This window comes from Salvia miltiorrhiza, chromosome 2 (genome assembly GCF_028751815.1).
Source record: "Salvia miltiorrhiza cultivar Shanhuang (shh) chromosome 2, IMPLAD_Smil_shh, whole genome shotgun sequence".
In the NCBI taxonomy this organism is placed as follows: Eukaryota; Viridiplantae; Streptophyta; class Magnoliopsida; order Lamiales; family Lamiaceae; genus Salvia; species Salvia miltiorrhiza.
The window spans coordinates 10300679-10317837 of NC_080388.1; the positions used below are offsets into that span (position 1 = coordinate 10300679).

The 17159-nt window shown below is 39.4% G+C and overlaps 1 long non-coding RNA gene across 1 annotated transcript; it reads left to right on the top strand.

Moving 5' to 3' along the window:
• On the top strand, positions 1–913 carry LOC131013678 (uncharacterized). The gene is made up of 2 exons (XR_009097774.1): positions 1–81; positions 592–913. It is a non-coding gene; the product is annotated as an uncharacterized LOC131013678 (long non-coding RNA).
• Positions 914–17159: the final 16246 nt, after the last annotated feature.

Genomic DNA, 17159 nt, shown 5'->3' on the forward strand with positions numbered 1-17159 from the left:
GATGATGATCCCTGAAGACACGAGAAGAGCAAGGAAGTAAGTAACTCCACTTTGACGGGAGATTTTGAGTAAGGTCTTCAGGTGGGCAATATTTTGAGTATATGTTTATCATATGAGCTTTCTAAATGATTTGATGATGTTATGAGATTAACAAATGTTTTTGAGATAAATGATGTTTGAGAACTGTTTGACTTGCCAATTTTTGATGTTGAGCTTGTATGTTTACCCTCTACTGATGAGATGAGACGAATTCGGTCCTGTCACAAGCGGGATTTTGTGCACAGAGGTGACTGTGAGCCGTCTTCGGGTCGGCCGGTCACGGTACTTGAGAGGGAGGCCTACTTCTCAGTACCTTAATTATAATGATGAGTTGTAGATGCGGTACATACATGTCGAGTACTTGTCTGCAGACACTTAATTATGATGTTTATGGTTAAAACTGCTTGCACAGGTTCTTTTAAGATATAATTCCTGTGTATTGCTGAATTGTGGCAAGTTCAATTTATAGCTCTATGAGCAGCTTTGTTTTTCGGCGATATGTCCACTGAGTATTTATGTACTCACGCCCTGCATGTATTTCTAAACGTGCAGGATAAGCGGAGGGGGAGTATGGTGCGGTGCTGGTGGAGAATGTTTCGGGTTGACGTTTTCTTTCTCTATCGTATGTCTGTTTTGTCGATAGAGTTTTGATATGAAGTTATGTTAAATAGAGTTTGATGTTTAAGATACTTAATTTCCTTTGAAAATCAAGCAATACACTCACGGTTATATGTCTTCATACATATAATCGATTCGCCTTTTGCTGCGATACTCTGCATATTATTCTTCATTATGAAAAATGAGCTATACCCGTTTTGTTTTTGTTCGTGAAATTCCTGATAATCAAAAAGATATAACGATGTTGACGATTTTACCCTTGGATTCATTTATGATGATTTCCTTAACACCTTTTGATGTGAGTTTCCGGTTGATGTTTGACCTATACATCTTGTCTTTTATTCCTTTAAAATAGTCATATCGATACTCGATCCCCGCTATTACTAGTGTCGGAATCGGGCTGCGACAAAACCACTCAAAAAGAAAATTAGTAGAGAGTGTTCTACTCTAATAAGCTCAATTCTCACTTATATGTGGCTTTTTACTCATTGTTGCTCTTATTTGTCATTCCAAATTTCATCCAACAAAAACACAAATTTTTCAATCTCAAAATCCCAATTCTCAAGTATCAAATCTCAAGTTCATCACATAACTCAACCGGGCAGCATGCTTATCACTAATATTTCAACAACACAAAGCTCAAGACTCACAAAACGACATAAAACAGGCTCAACAGAAAACAAACTCAAAGACGCCCCCCTCACACTTAGATTTTGTTCGCCCTCAAGCAAACAAAATAAAGTATAAGCAAAGGAGTAACAAGACACACAACGGAAAGAGAAAGACAAAGACATAAACGAAACAAGATAAGAGACAAAACATGAAACAAGACAAGATAAGAAAGGAAGTCACCGTGTACGTTGCCGCCTCATCTCCTGTCGAATGGTGGCGCTCAAGTTCGCAATGCTCTCCTGTAGGGCTGCCACGTTCTTTTTTTTTTTATAACTGAAACATAACAAAAATTAAAATTAAGGAAGGGAAACTAAGAAACTGATAGAAAAACTTAACAAAAATAAAGGAAGAGAAATGCAAAACAGGAAAATAAAAGGGAAAGAAAATCGGGTTGCCTCCCGATAAGCGCCATTATTTAAAGTCTTTGGCTAGACTTTATGATGCGATCAGAGTCCCATCTGAGGTGACAATGGAATTTCTTCTACCGTTGTTATGTGTGATGCATCGCAGTACGGCTCCAACTTGTGATAGTTGACTACAAACGTCTTTGCCGTAGCCAAACTCTTAATCTCCACTGGTCCGCCTGGCCAAACAGACTGTATCTCAAAAGGACCTATCCATTGCCTTCCAAGCATGAATCGAACCTTTTCACCGACTTCAAATGTTCTCCAAAATCGATGCTTGTGATAAGCTATCGCTATTAGATCTGCATACCCCATGTTGGTATTATAGGCTTCTAAACGGAGCTCCTCCTCACACTTATCTTTTAAGTTGGGTGGTTCCACATTAAAATGCAGAGTTCTATAACGTGGCTTCCGTCTGGGCAAACGAACCGTATGTCCAGAACCTGTGAATTTTGGGCCATCATGAAGAATTTTATCCTGTTTGGGCAAACAGAACATATTTCTAGAATCTGCCAATTTCGGGTGGGCATGAAGAGACTTGGTAGACTCTTTGACTTCTTCATTGTTCATCCCACGAGCATCAAGACCAGTTGCTCTTTTGATCACGGTCGGTTCCAACTTGTCCTGCACAGATTTAGTCTCAAGATGTTCTTGGACAGAAGGGTCAGTAATGTTAGTGGCACAAACAGTTTTAACAACAAGAGGATTTTTCATGGTATCATCAATATTGAAAGTGAACTTCTCTCCATGATAATCCAAACAAATAGTACCACTATAAACATCAATGAGTGTCCTAGTGGTCCTTAAGAAAGGACGGCCTAACAGAACACCAGCTGACTCTTTCGATTGCATACCACTCATCTTCACCACGTAAAAGTCAGCAGGATAAACAAAATCATGCACCTTTACAAGAACATTCTCTAGAAGACCCTCAGGATGAACATATGACCCATCAGCCAATTGAATCACCACTTTAGTATGCACCAACTTCACACCAATTAGGCTATTTTAAACAGCTAAAGGCATGACATTAATAGAAGCTCCTAGATCACACATGGCATGCTCAATCTTGGTGTCACCCATGAAACATGGCAGAGAAAACATACCTGGATCCTTGCATTTGGGCGGCAACTCTTTTCGTATCAATGCTGACACATTCTCGCCCATCACAATTTTTCCAGATTTCTTAGACTTTCCAGAGATGAAGTCCTTCAAAAACTTGCTCAGTTGAGGGAGTTTGAGTGCTTGGAGAAATGGAAGATTAATCTCCAACTTCTCGAATATCTTCATGAAGTCATTGATCTCTTCCTCAGGCTTCTTCCTTGCTAACCTTCTTGGGAAAGGTACTGGCACAAACTTAGGATCGCGGAGGCTCAGTATTGGTTCCTCCTTAGTCGAATCATCTTCAACACTTTCTCGTTCTGCGTTCCTTCATTTCTGCACAGCTTCGGACTCACTGTCCTGTTTGGGCAAACGAGACGTATTTCCAGATTGACCTCCAGTGAGCACTAGTTCTTCAGAATCGTTCTGTTTGGGCAAACAGTTGCTCTCGCCAGATTCGCCTTCTCGAGCTTTTTCCACTTTCTTGATTGGTGGTTCATCCAATTCTTTGCCACTTCTCAAGGTGATCAAGTTCACACTTTCCTGAGGATTCACTTGGACTTGCGATGGCAATTTGCCTTGATGGCCCTTGAGTTGATTCACGGAAGTTGCGAGTTGAGACACTTGACGAGCCAACCCCTCAATTTGCACCTTCTGCTTGGCTTGAGATTGTTGAAGCTGTTGCACATTATTTTGCAGAAATTGTTGGTTGCCGATCAAATCCGTCATCATCTCCTCAAGTGACTTGCCTTGCTTCTCGGGAGGATGTTGCTGAGCTTGTGGAGCTTGATACCCCGTCCTTTGATGTGGAGGGCGGTAGTTTTGTTGCTGTGGCTGCTGCATCGTTGGTGGCTGCTTCGGCTCGGGATCTCTCCATCGAAAATTGGGATGGTTTCTCCATGGCGCATTGTGATTGTTTGAGTACTGGTCCCGTTTGGGCAAATGGGGCAGTGACGCGTCGCAGCTGTAAAAATTGTGGGGAGAATTCGCGTGGGCTTGATATTCTCCCTCATCTCCTATGCATTGCAGGCTGGTGTGGCTTGGATTACCACATGCTCCACATGGCTTTTCTGGTAGTTGTCCAGCCATTGCGACTTTCTCCACCATAGTGCTCAACATTCTCTCCAATTTCCCCATTCTTGCTTCGAACTTCTCCTCAAAATCTGATGAACTAGCTTGAGCAGCTTTCTTGAGCAGTTGGATGCGCGGCTCCTCATACTCCCTCGTATCTTCCACCAAGCGTTGAATTAATCTTTTGGCTTCACTCACCGTGTTTTGGGAAAATCCCCCTCCACTTGCTGAGTTCACCAAATTCTTAGTGTCAACGGTCATCCCTTGGTAGAAATACTGCAACAAGTCACCCTCAGAAAACTTGTGGTTTGGGCAACTATCCACCAATCTCCTAAATCTGGTCCAGTAAGCACTTAAGGACTCATCATACTCCTGCTTTGCACCACTGATTTCCTTCTTAAGCGCATTCGTTTTGGTGGGAGGGAAAAAGTGCTCCAGGAATAGCCTTTTCATCTCCGCCCATGTAGTGATAGAATAAAGTGGGAGACTCGCAAACCACGAGTTCGCCTCTGCTGTCATGGTGAAGGGAAAAGCAGCTAATCTGAAGTGTTCCTCCGTTACATCAGTAGGGCGCTTCTGTACCTTGCAAATCTTGATGAATTCACTTAGGAAATTATATGGATCTTCTCCCTTCTTCCCGTAGTACTTAGGAAGAACATTAAGCAATCCAAGCTTAATCTCTATAGCAGTAGCAGCCGCCGGCATCCGGATCGGAGTTGGGGGGTCATCAACTTCGTGGCTGGAGAGATCGCACAGTCTCGGATCGTCAGCCATGTCACTCTCAGTACTTGCAATCGAAATCGAGTCGGTTTCTTCTTCAAAGTTTGATTCTGTCTCTGAGTCGTGGTCTGTTTGGGCAAACAGAACCTCGTCAGCAGCTACAGCACCAGGCTTCTCCTCGACAAACTGCTCCGTTCGATCCGATAGGTCGGACTGTGAACCCAGCAGATCCAGTAGCTTCCTCGCCTTCGCCTCCTTCCTTAGCTTCTTCGCGGTCTTCTCAATTTTAATATCGTAGAGGAGGTTCGGCTTGGACGATCTGCTCATAAACAAAGAAAATAATAATAATAAAAAAATAGACAAAGGGAAAAGAATTAATTAACACCGCTCCCCGGCAACGGCGCCAATTTGGTGGACGTCGTATACCACCAAATAATTCCTGCAGAATTATCAAAACAAATTAGTATGATGATAAGCAGGGTTGATCCCACAGAGAGCAGGTAAAATCATTCAATTCCCTAAAATCTATAATTTTTGGTGTAGCCACCACGCCTTAAATTTGAGAAGAAAATATTAATTAAACTAAGAAAATAAAATTAATCAAATAAAAGACTCTAGAAAAATATCAATAGAAAGGTAATTCGGCTCGAATAAATCCACCCTAATTCAAAGCTCTGATCATCGACGCAATAATTAATTAATCCCTAGCAACCAACCAGTTATAGGATACCGTGAAACGCAACGGACGTACCCCAATTCCTACTTACTGTGTCGATAAACAGCTGGAGACGCCAGACCTGCTTATTTCCCTTATTAAAATATAACCTAGCTGGAGACGCCAGACCTACATTTAATATTCTAATAGCATTAAGAGGAAGGAACCCAGTTTATATCAATTATCCTAGATACGCTAGTAATAATTAATATACCAATTAATTCCTACTACGAACATGGTAGTTGTATCACTAATTAGTCCAATTCCAACAATTACGGATTGGCAGGAACTAATTGACTATAATCCAATTAAACCTAAGTTGGCCAGACTTAAATAAAATCGGAATTATCTTTAGACCCTAGAAATTAATCGGAATCAATAGGAATCAATTTTAAACCAATTAGGTCTCACAGATCATTAAATTAGAGTTTCATTATTCTCGCCGAATTAAAGGTTTAGCTACTCATAATTGAAATAAAAACAATCAAAGAAATAAAAGCAAGCATAAAACAATAAAAACAAATTAAATTGCAATTGAAATAAATAAGAGATCACCACTTGAAATTCAAAGGAAATTAAACCGTCTGCCTTGATTCTCCACAACCAGCCCCAAAGTCGAACCAAAAACAAGAATTAAAGCTAAAGAAACAAAAGAGATCAATTGCTAAAACGTAGGAACCTAAATTGCATGAAAGTAATAGATTGCATGAGAAATTAAAAGTCAACTCCTAAACTAAGAAATCAAAAGTTGCGGCTCTCTCCTAAAAACCAAGAAACTAATACCTAGTGCTTAAGTTAAAAAAATATAAAACAACTAATCCTAATATATCCCTTCATAGTTGGCGGCTAGGTATTAAAATTTAGGGAATCAATCCCACAATGTCGCCTTAATCCAAAAACATGGGCTGCGGCCCCTTTTCCTATCTTAAGCCCAAATTAAATTAAAACAAGAGTTTTGAGCTTAATAAAAATTATAACAATTGTTTCCGAGCCCAATCTCCAAAATCCTCCAAAATTCACGCCATCTTCATCAAAAAACTCGACTTTCACCGACTTCTTCCACCCACGAGCATCCATCTTCAATCCATCTAATTCCTGCGCCATATGTCAACAACTTGGGTAATATCAAGGAAAAATCAACGACAAAATGACACGAAAATAGATAACTAAATCACACACATCAATTCTTCCTTTGCGAGCACTCTCCTTCACCGTAGGAAATCGTTTCCCACAGACGGCGCCACTTGTTTTCATAGTGGATTCAACACCAAAGAAATCACAATTGCTTCAACAAAGCAATGAACACAACAGTTCACCAACTCACAATCTCACTCAATTAGTTTGTGTAGTGTTTGACAGAATTGAATGAACTGTAAAACAAGAAAGTAAAGGAGACACAAGGATTACGTGGTTCGATCTTTTCAGATCTACATCCACGGCTGCAAAGTAAGGAAAAATCCACTATGAAAACAGGAGACAAGAACAAGTTACAACACTCAGCAACAAGAGCAGGAAACGCAGCTATCAAGCTAACTTCAAGCTACTGCACCTCAAATCCTATCTCTCTATTCAGCTGAAAACTAACTAAACTTATTCACTGCTATATGATGAATATGTATACAAGATTTGAGATGAAAAGGATAACAGATGCAGCTGCTAGAAGGATGAGAAGTTGGCTTGCTGCAGTCTCTTAACCGAAAATCTGTTACAACAGATTTTAGGTTTAAAGCCTTGTTTGCAACTAACTCCTCCAACTATTGCTATTTCCTTTCCAGTCCCTCTTCTATGTAGTCACCAAATAACAAGAATAGACAACTAAGCCTCTGAAATGGTCATCACTTCACCGAAATAGACAAGCATATATACAGACTATTGTTAGATAAAATTTAAAGAGGTAATATATGGAATTGACCACTTTCCTATTGTAAATTTTAAAATTAGTCTATCAAATAATTTTTTAAAAAATTGGTCAATTTTTGTGCAAAAATACAAAATTACCCCTAACATAAAAAATAAAAATTGGCCACTCTCCTCTTTCTTTTTCTCACATATATCTCTTTGTTTCTCACGTGACTGTGCCTCGCATCCTCTCTCTCTCTCTCTCTTTCTCTCTCTCCCTCACATAAGGTAGTGCATGTCGATTTTCAAATTTGTTCAATTGGAATCCACCTCTTACTTTTATTTTATACTATATCATTAATATAATGACTCGTTGGTTAAGTATTATTATTTTTAATAATAATATTTATTATATTATATTGCTATAATATCAAATAGGAAATTATTTTTCTATAATTTCATTATAGTCTATAATTAAATTAATATTAAAGAAATGAAATGATTGAATATTTTTGGTAGCATCTCCTATTCGCAAGGGATGGGGCGTTACAATTAACAAATTATCTTAGTTTTGCTTTCACTTTCGTTGTTGCTATGTAGCGAATTCGCACATGGAAAATTGCAGAATTGATTCTGTAATAAACACTCACACTTACAGTGGCGTGGGTTACGTTGATTGAAATAATTTCTTCTGCATTCGAATTCACAACCAACTCTATTAATTGCTAGTTGTGAATTCAAATTTTAAAATTTAAATTCACAACTAGAAATAGTGGTAGTCGTGAATTTGAATTTTAAGACTTGAATTCACGACTATAAATAACTAGCATTTGCACTCGTGCAACGCACGAAAAATATTTTTATATTTTATTATATATAAAATTGATATTAATTTGATTATTATATAAAAAAATCTAAATATAATCAAAAATAATTTAAGATAAATATATTTTAGTTTAATATAAAAATAATAAACAATAATTCATATTAATAAAAATTGATATTGTAAAAAAAGAAAACAATATAAGTTAAAAGATAATTGAAAAAAATAGATTTATTAAAAAAAAGTGGAGAGAGGAGAGTGAATTTTCTTAAGTTTTAATCTTTAAATAAATATAATTTTTATATTTTAAATCCAATATTTACATAAAAATAACATATAATCAAATTAAAGCTTTTGTCATGATCTTTAATTTGACATGCATATCAAATATTTTATAATTAGTCAAATTTCACAATTTTAAAAAAGAAATAAAATAGAAAAATAAGAAGTTAAAGGAAAAAAGAAAAAAAAAAGATGTATAGCTTATAAATAAACCTTCAATTTTATTCTAACTACAAAATTGCCACTCAATTTTGAAATTGATTTGAAATCAATTTGAAATTGAAAACTCTACTTTTAATATAGTATAGATGTTAGTCGTGAATTTGAGTTTGAAACCTTGATTCATGACAAACAATATTTCTAGTTGTTAATTCAAGCTTTAAAACTTTAATTCATGACTAACAATATTCCTAATTGTGAATTCAAACTTTAAAACTCGAATTCAATTGTGAATTCGAGTTTTAAAACTTGAATTCACAACTTAAATTAGAGCTAGTTATAAATTCGAGTTTTAAAGCTAGAATTCACAACTAAAAATAGTATTGGTTGTGAATTCATGGATAATTTTAAATTTTTTATGTGACGGGTAAAATGGTAAGTGTGACCAATTTTTAATTTTTTTTATCTTAACGGATAATTTTTATTTTTACTATTCCAAAGTGGCTATTTTCAAAATCCGCTCAAATTAATACACAATTTTAAGTATATATAATTATTAATAAAAAATTAAAAATTATATCAAAATTCATATATATTTTTTTTTTCTCTCAAGATCCTTACATTAGTATATTTTAATTAAGATATCTAATTAAATTAGATTGACTAAAAGTCATTCACGCAGATAGTACAAACAACCAATAAATTTTGCGACATATATGAGTGAAGAAACCTATAGGCTATATTAATACTAATATATAATCCTCGCTTACTTATAATTAATTAAGGTGTCCTCAATTTAAGAAAAAGTGTAGATTAAAGTGGAGAAACACACATATATTACGATTCAATGTAATCGTAGACCAAAGTTAAAAAAGTATCGACATGCACAACATTAGCATTACACCCGTGCAATGCAAGGGAAAATATTTTTAATTTTTATATTTATGTAAAATTAATACTAATTCAATTATTATACTTGTATATATAATAAAAAATTAATTTTAATTGAAGGTGTCAAAAGACAGAACAATTTAGTTTACTGATACTAAACAACAACCACTTGGCTTGACTGGTGTCAAGAAACCATCTGTTTAGTTTCTTGGTACTAAACAACCACTCAAACATACTTTTCTCTTGTTCGAAAAAAGGTTTGGACACTTCCAACTAAGACTACTGAGAACATGCTTTCAAGTAATCTATACTAGGCTAATGATATAACATGAGGTGCCTAGTCTATTAAGAGAGTTTTGATAATCAGCTAGACTGATTTTACAACGATAATTTACTCTCTTCTTTGATTCGAAAATTATCTATCTATGGAAGATATTGGCTCTCTAATTTGACAGAGCTTCAGCGTATGTATTTGAATCGGTCCTCCCCAGATTAAAGGTTTTCCTCGAGCTCTATTTATAGCGAAGTCTTGAATAGATCCGTTGGAGAGATGGTCTTCAGGATTTCTGCCGTTGTGGGACATTCTGTGCTTTGGGCTGAGGCTTCAATCTGTTTTGCTCCTAATTGGTTAAGAGCTTGAGTCCACTTTGTCCTAGGAGCATGGTGTGTCAGTACTTTGGCACCAAAAATGAAAGTTGGCATACTGGAAATGACGATCTTCAAATCTGATGCATTTAATGCCGTTGTAGAAGCATTTAATGCGGATCTCTGAGCTTCAGTCTGAAGAAGAAAGTTGACTGATAAAGCTTCAATAATCAGTCGTGCTTTTATCTTTTACTTGATCAGTCGTTAACTTCAGTAAGGTTGTCCTTTGTATCTCCAGTATCTTTCCTCGGTTGATGAGTCTTCAGTCGAGCTTTGATCTTCAAAGTCTTTAGTCTTCAGTTTCTTCTGTCTATGTCATCGAGAAACTACAGCTATCAGTTACCTTCATTCTAGTCAAAAGATTGAACTATAACAGTTGAGTTCAAGTAAGAGGAGAAAATAAATCTAAGAGTTTTGGGATCATCAAAACTGGAATCGGATATTTCTTCTAGTTTCCAACAATGTGGGTTGTAAACTCCAAGTAAAGCACACATAAATATCAATGAGCTTTACGAAATCAATGCCATTAAACACATATTTATACATCATCAATAAAACTCCAAACGTTTTAGCAGAATCTAGGTTGTAAACTCCAAGTCAAGCATCACTAAAATTCAGCCACACAAGCAAAACTCCATATATTTTTCTTATTGCCACTATAAAATAGAGTATTGAAATCGAAGAAACAACAGAGAAAAATCCAGCACATGCGTGATTACCTAGCTAATACGAAACAGAGAAAGAGCAGATCAACAAATCGTCGGCATCGGCGTCTGTAAATTGAGTGGCTTACGAAGGATCTATGGTAGACAGTGTAGATTAATATTGTGCAAATTCAAAAATTTATATGAAAAATCAAGGTGTAGAGCTATATGGGAAGGATGAAATCCGGAGATTTGCCTTTCCAAATCTATCACTCCCAATTACTTACCTTGATTCATGAATATGTAGTTGTGGGGAAGAGACATTTGCAGCCATGGATGAAGGACCTCCCAAATTTGTACCATCGAAATTGAGAGAGAGAGAGAGAGAGAGAGAGAGACTGAATCTCTCAATTTAAGCGCCGATTATTTGAGATTAGGTTCAAGATTGATTGAATAATAGAGAAATCTGAGAAAAGAAACAGCTAATTGATTAATATTGTGAGAGAAATCATCGATGGGTTGAAGATCATAACAGAAAGCTTAGTATTTTATGAAGATTAACGGCTGAAGATTATATGTTGATTGAATGAATTTTTGAGAAGATGATATAATACAAGTGAGTAAGTAACCCGGCTGATCTGTAAATCATAATTAATTATTAAATCTATTTTAAATAAATAAATAGATAATTAAACGGTAGATTACTAATGGATTAGGAAATGAGGTTAATTGCCGTTAATTCCATATACTTTTTCAGTTTTCGGTTTTTTCCCATAACAAAAAAAATAATTTAAAATCCATGAATTGGAAAATCGATAGTAAATTTTCCCCGCGTCCGATTTTCGGCCATCGGCGAAATGAGTCGGATCCTATGTGGCATGAGTTAGATTCTATGTGGCGTAATTGAATTATAAAATCAGTCAATCCAAATCCATGTCATCTTCCAGATTCTGTGCAATATTTCTTCAAAATCATACCCACAAAAGCCATGTCACTCTTTAAACTTAACACCTGGATTGAATTGCGCCACATAGGATCTGACTCATTTCGCCGATGGCCGAAAATTGGACGCAGGGGAAATTTCCTATCGATTTTTCAATTAATGGATTTTAAATCAGATTTTTTTTTGTCATGGGAAAAAACCGAAAAATGAAAAAGTATGTGGATTTAGCAGCAATTACCTAAGAAATAATATGTAGCGCTTAGTAGATTTCAAAGATAACAAAATGGAGTGATTTGAGAGCGCCACGTAGAACAGAGAATGGTCGTGGGCTCTCAAAAATGCAATTTATTTAATAATAGATAGATTACCTACACACTTAAAACGCTAATCTGCAACTCCTTAATTCTCGTGTCGAAAACAAATGCATCAAGATTCGTGGGACGGAAGGAGTATTAAACAAGTAATATGAATAGTTGGATACTATAAACAATGTATTATATTTTTTCCTTATATTTCTTATTTATATACACATATATATAGATATATAAAATATAAAATATATACCTGGATCTGCCAGTGGTCTTGACTATGTTTGATTTTTTCAAAGACCATGATATAGTGTTGTAGAAAAAGCCCAAATTTATACTCCCTCCGTCTATGAAATAAACTCCCAGTTGGGGTTCGGCACGGAGACTAAGAAAGCTGAAAAATGTGTTGTGAGTGAGATAAAATGGTAGTTGACCAAAAGTGATAAAAGTGTTGTGGGTGGGCCCATAAGTGATAAAAAGTAGTAGTAAATATAGAATATAAAAGTGATAAATGTAATGTTGTTTGGGCCTATGAATGATAAATGTAAGTAAATATATAATATAAAAGTGATAAAAGTGTTGTAGGGGTGGGCCCATGAATGGTAAAGGATAATAAATGTTGGAAATAAGGGAGGGTATAATTATCCAAAAAGCATAATAGGAGTTTATTTCATGGACAAATATTTAAGGGCAAATAGGAGTTTATTTCGTGGACGGATGGAGTATATAGTAGTAACATAAAAATAAGGAATATTGACCTCTATATATACAAATTTGGTGTTTCATGAAACCAACACCTAAACTACGAAGTGAAAAGCGTAAACTATACCTAGTAAAGTTGATCGGAAAGAGTGAAATGAAGCGATCGAAAAACAGGAGCTCAAAGGAAAACTAGCTGTTGTATTTGAAAGTATGAGATAGCGTAAATACAATGCACGAGTGCGAGATCTATTTATAGAGTACAGGGAAGGGTAAATGGTAAAATTGGTGTAAGCGCATGCATTTGGCGTGGTCGAAGGGTATATCAGGAATTTCATCTTCACGCGGGAAGTCTTCCGCGTTTCTGGCGATCCCTCTGATGGAGGTGATCTCTCTGGCGTGGATGACTTCTCTGGCGTGGAGGACTTCTCTGGCGTGGATGACTTCTCTGACGATGATGATTTCTCTGTCGAAGACGACTTCTCTGACGAGGGTGACTTCTCTGGCAAGAGCCATTCCTCTGGTGGATGAGTTGTCTCTGATGGATGAAATCCCTCTGGTAAGAATGATTCTTCTGACCAGTATGATTCCTCTGGTGAGGATGATTCCTCTGATTTGTATCATTTCTCTACTCTGCACATATTACTCCTCATCAACCACTCCCCCCTCTGGTCTGGTTGAACCGGGTATTCTTCGTGTTCAACCATTGAAGTATTGTCAAAGCTGGTGCTATGATGTTTTCCCTGATCCCTGCAAATCCTGAAAACACGAGAATCTTAATACTATAAGAAAGCAAGGATAAACCCTATAAATTATTCTCCCGTGTTTTTGTTACTCCCACCCCCTGGTCTGGCTAGTTCACTCTGGATTAGTGCAACTAGTCAGAGGACTCGCCCGCGTGGATGACGTCACCCGCATTAAATGCCTGTCTGAGCTACAGTGTTTTTCCCGTACCCCGAGGTTATCTTTTAACCTTTGCGTCTTTTCGCCTCTCCGTAGGGATTTTCAGCCGTCGATTTGTTTCCGTATGCCACGTGTCGCTCATCCCGCACGTTGGTAGTTGCCCGCGTACATTTTTACTTAGTCGATTCGAACTTTCGTTTTTCACTATTCTTCTTCTCCAAGTTTTTCGAACTCCTTTATCTGCGTTTTCCGGCGATTCTCTCCCTGTTCCAGCGTATTTCCCGCGATCCCTCCGCTCCGGTTCTTACCGTCAATTTTTTTCTGCCCTAGGTAATTCGCGTATCCTTTTTTTCCCATTATTTGTGATCAGTGTAAGTAGTTTTGAGGTTTGTTGGTGCTCTGATTGAGCGTGTTAGAAACCCTAGGTTTTGTGTATTCTGACGATGGCCTCCACTTCTGTCCCCCAACCCTCGCGGTCGCCCTTTCCCCGAGATTCTTCATCCTCTTCTCCCCAGCCCTAGGATCCTGAAAACCTTTCCTCTCCCTCTGCTTCTCATGACTCTCAAACTGTCCCCAGTTCTTCTCAGCCTAAGAAAAGGAGTAAGAAGACCCCCCAACCCCCAAAGCGTGTTCCTGAATCCCTCCTTGGCGTCGCGGCGGTTAATAAATTGGAGAGCAAGTGTCGACACCCCGAAGGTTTAAAATTCGAGGCCTTCTCTAAAGGTTCAACACCTCCCGAGAGCCTTCGCCACCCCAGGGTAATAGTCATCTGGCAAGCCCAAATAGACGCTGGCCTAAGGCTCCCTCCTCCTACCCTTTTGGTTGATGTCTGCAACCATTTTCGTATTCCTTTTTTTCAAGTTGCTCCCTCTGCCATCCGAAGACTATACGCCTTCCATATCCTTTGCCGAGCCCACGGTGTTAAGGACACCGCCAAACTGTTCTGTCAGACCCAATCTCTTCGTATGCAGGGCAATCCCTTGTATAGCTTTGCGGGTCTTCGAAGATATCCTACTACCTTTCTTTCCTCTTTAAATTCTTTTGATAAGGGCTTTTTGAGCTATTATTGTTATGTGCGCACCCTTTTCGGCACCTGGCGCGATTATCATGTTCGGGAACTAGAATGGCATAATCATCGGAATACCTATAGACCAGCGTCCCTAGAAGCCCCCTCGATCTCTGACTTGGGGGTCATAGCCCGTCTGAATGCTATGAACAAAGCCCAGCCCTTAGACTGTAAATACCTTGCTGAGAACAATTCGGCTCTGGCATACAATGGCCTGTTTCCCCTATATCCCAAGAAATCAATAGGTAAAGAATATGAATTAGAAAATACATTAACTTTTGTTACCCTGATTTTAAAGATGTGGAATTTTTATTTACAGACATGTCTTGGAGAAAGAAATGCGGGGACAATTTGCCTATCGTTGCTTCTCCTGTTCCCAGTGGGGAGCATGGCTCGGGGGATTCTGCTTCTCGAACCGCTCCCTCAGAACAACCAGCTGGGGCCGAGCTGGTCATCATTCCCCCTGTGATAGAGGTCCCAGAGGGAAATATGGGAGTCTCCCGCACGTTTGATGCCGAGGAGGTTGATGCGGGTGGCCTTGTTCACAGGCGTGGGCGCCCCAGTACTGGTGATACGTCTGGTGCCGGCGAAGAAGATGTCCAGATTGTGGACATTACCGATGAAATTCCCTCGCCTGATTCGGTCCCGGGCGTCACCCTCACCGAGCTTTCAAAGAAGAGGAAGATGGGTTCTCTGATTTCCGTAGGTGAAAAGGAGAAGCAAGAGAGCCTGAAGAAGTCCGGCAAGTCTCAGGAACCATCGAAGAAGTCTGCTGGTGGTTCGAAGGTCCTCTCGTCTGCAGTGGAAAAGGGCAAGGGGCCAGCGAAGAAGTCTGATGGTGGTTCTAAGGTTCCATCTTCTGCCGGGGGAAAGGGCAAGGGCAAAGCTGTGGTGCCCCCTGCTGATGAACCAGAGGATGTTGTTCCTGGGCCGATTTCGAGTTTGTCGGGACAGGGGTTGATTGATGCCTTGATAGCTCGTGTCCACTCAAAGGACCAGGAGAAAGTAGAAAAGCTGACCCGGGGGGCTTTAGCTACTCAGCTGTGCCAGTTGGCTCTTCAGGTACCCTGCTCCTTACACTTTTGTTATAGAAAAAACGAAGTTACTAACCTCTTTATTGTTCTGTCGGAACCCGTTTTGTTTTCTTGCAGGTGGAGGCTCGGATGTGGGGGGCTGTTAAGTGCATCCATGACTACGACATGTCAGAAAAAGAGAGGGAGAAGGAACAGGCGGATATCGCTAAGCGTGATGACGACGTGGCCGGGGTGGTGGCGCGTTTGAGTAAGGCTGAAGCGGAGATTGCTGAGCTGAAGGCTCAGTTGTCCCAAGCAGAGGTGGAGAAGTCCTCCCTGGTTTCTAAACTAACAAGGACGACCAAAGAAAGCCATGAAAACCTGGCCAGGTTCAAGGCGGGATATGAAGAAGCCTACAAGGAGACCCGGCGTGGTTGGAAAAAGATGCTCGTGGAGGCTCAGAACCGTGCCTATGTCTTGGGAGCGCGAGATCAACGCCTGGAGTATTTCTTGTCTCCGCAGGGTCAACACTTTCTGGGGTTGATGCTGGAGGGCACCTTGGCGGCCTTCAAGCAGACTCAAGAGTACCTGGAGGACTTCGGACCCCTTTTTGCCTATGTGATACAGCAGTCCGCCTCCAAGGCGTTAGAGATGGCGGGGGCGACCTCGGAACAGCTCGCTACCCTGGATCTGCATGCTTTGATGGAGAACCTCAATGATGAGGAAATAAATAAGCTGATGGGGATCCCTGCGAATTCTCCGGGGAAACCAGAATGGTGGTATCCAGTGCTGGAGAGGGCCATTCCCTATTTCGCCTTTGGGGTTGGGTCTGCTTCATTGCCCTCCGCTCCAATGTATACGCCTGCTTTCTCTGCTTCCCTGGCGGGCTTTGTGAACCGGCTGCGGGATCCCACTAACAAAAGCACCCGAAGATTTTCTCAGTACGGCGTGGTGCCTCCTTTGCCCTCTGATTTGGCGACCTCTGTTTCTGAAGATTCCGCTTCCTCCTCTTCTGCAATGGATCAGCTTTTTACCCTGTATCGAGATGAGAAAACGTTTGTACAAGAAGCTGTGAAACTGCTGGACTTGGGAGTCCGTCTCCCCGAGGTGAAGGAAGCTGGCATGCTGCCAGTGTTTACAGAGGGAACCTCTGCTAGCCAGATCCCTGCCAGTGATGTTCCTCCTCTGGTTTCCTCTGCCTCTGCTCCTGCTTCCTCTACTCCCGCTGAAGATTCTTCTGCTCCTCCCTCTTGATGTCCCCTATCTCTTCCCTGCCTTAAAGGAAATTTTTGTAACTCTTTATACAAACTCAATACTTACCTCTTAGTTTCTGGTGTGTAGTTCTGCCCTTTTGGTATGCTTATATGAAATTTCTTTCCCGCTTATGTCGCTTTTTTCCCTTTGTTCTTTGTGTTGTTTTTTGTTGCTTGTTCATGCTGAGTTTATATTCCTGCATCTCCTCTGCTGGTTTGATTTGATTTTGATGACTCTTCTAGCGAGGGTTCTGATGACTCCTCTGGCGAGGATTCTGATGACTCCTCTGTCGAGGGTTCTGATGACTCCTCTGGCGAGGATTCTGATGACTCCTCTAGCGAGGATTCTGA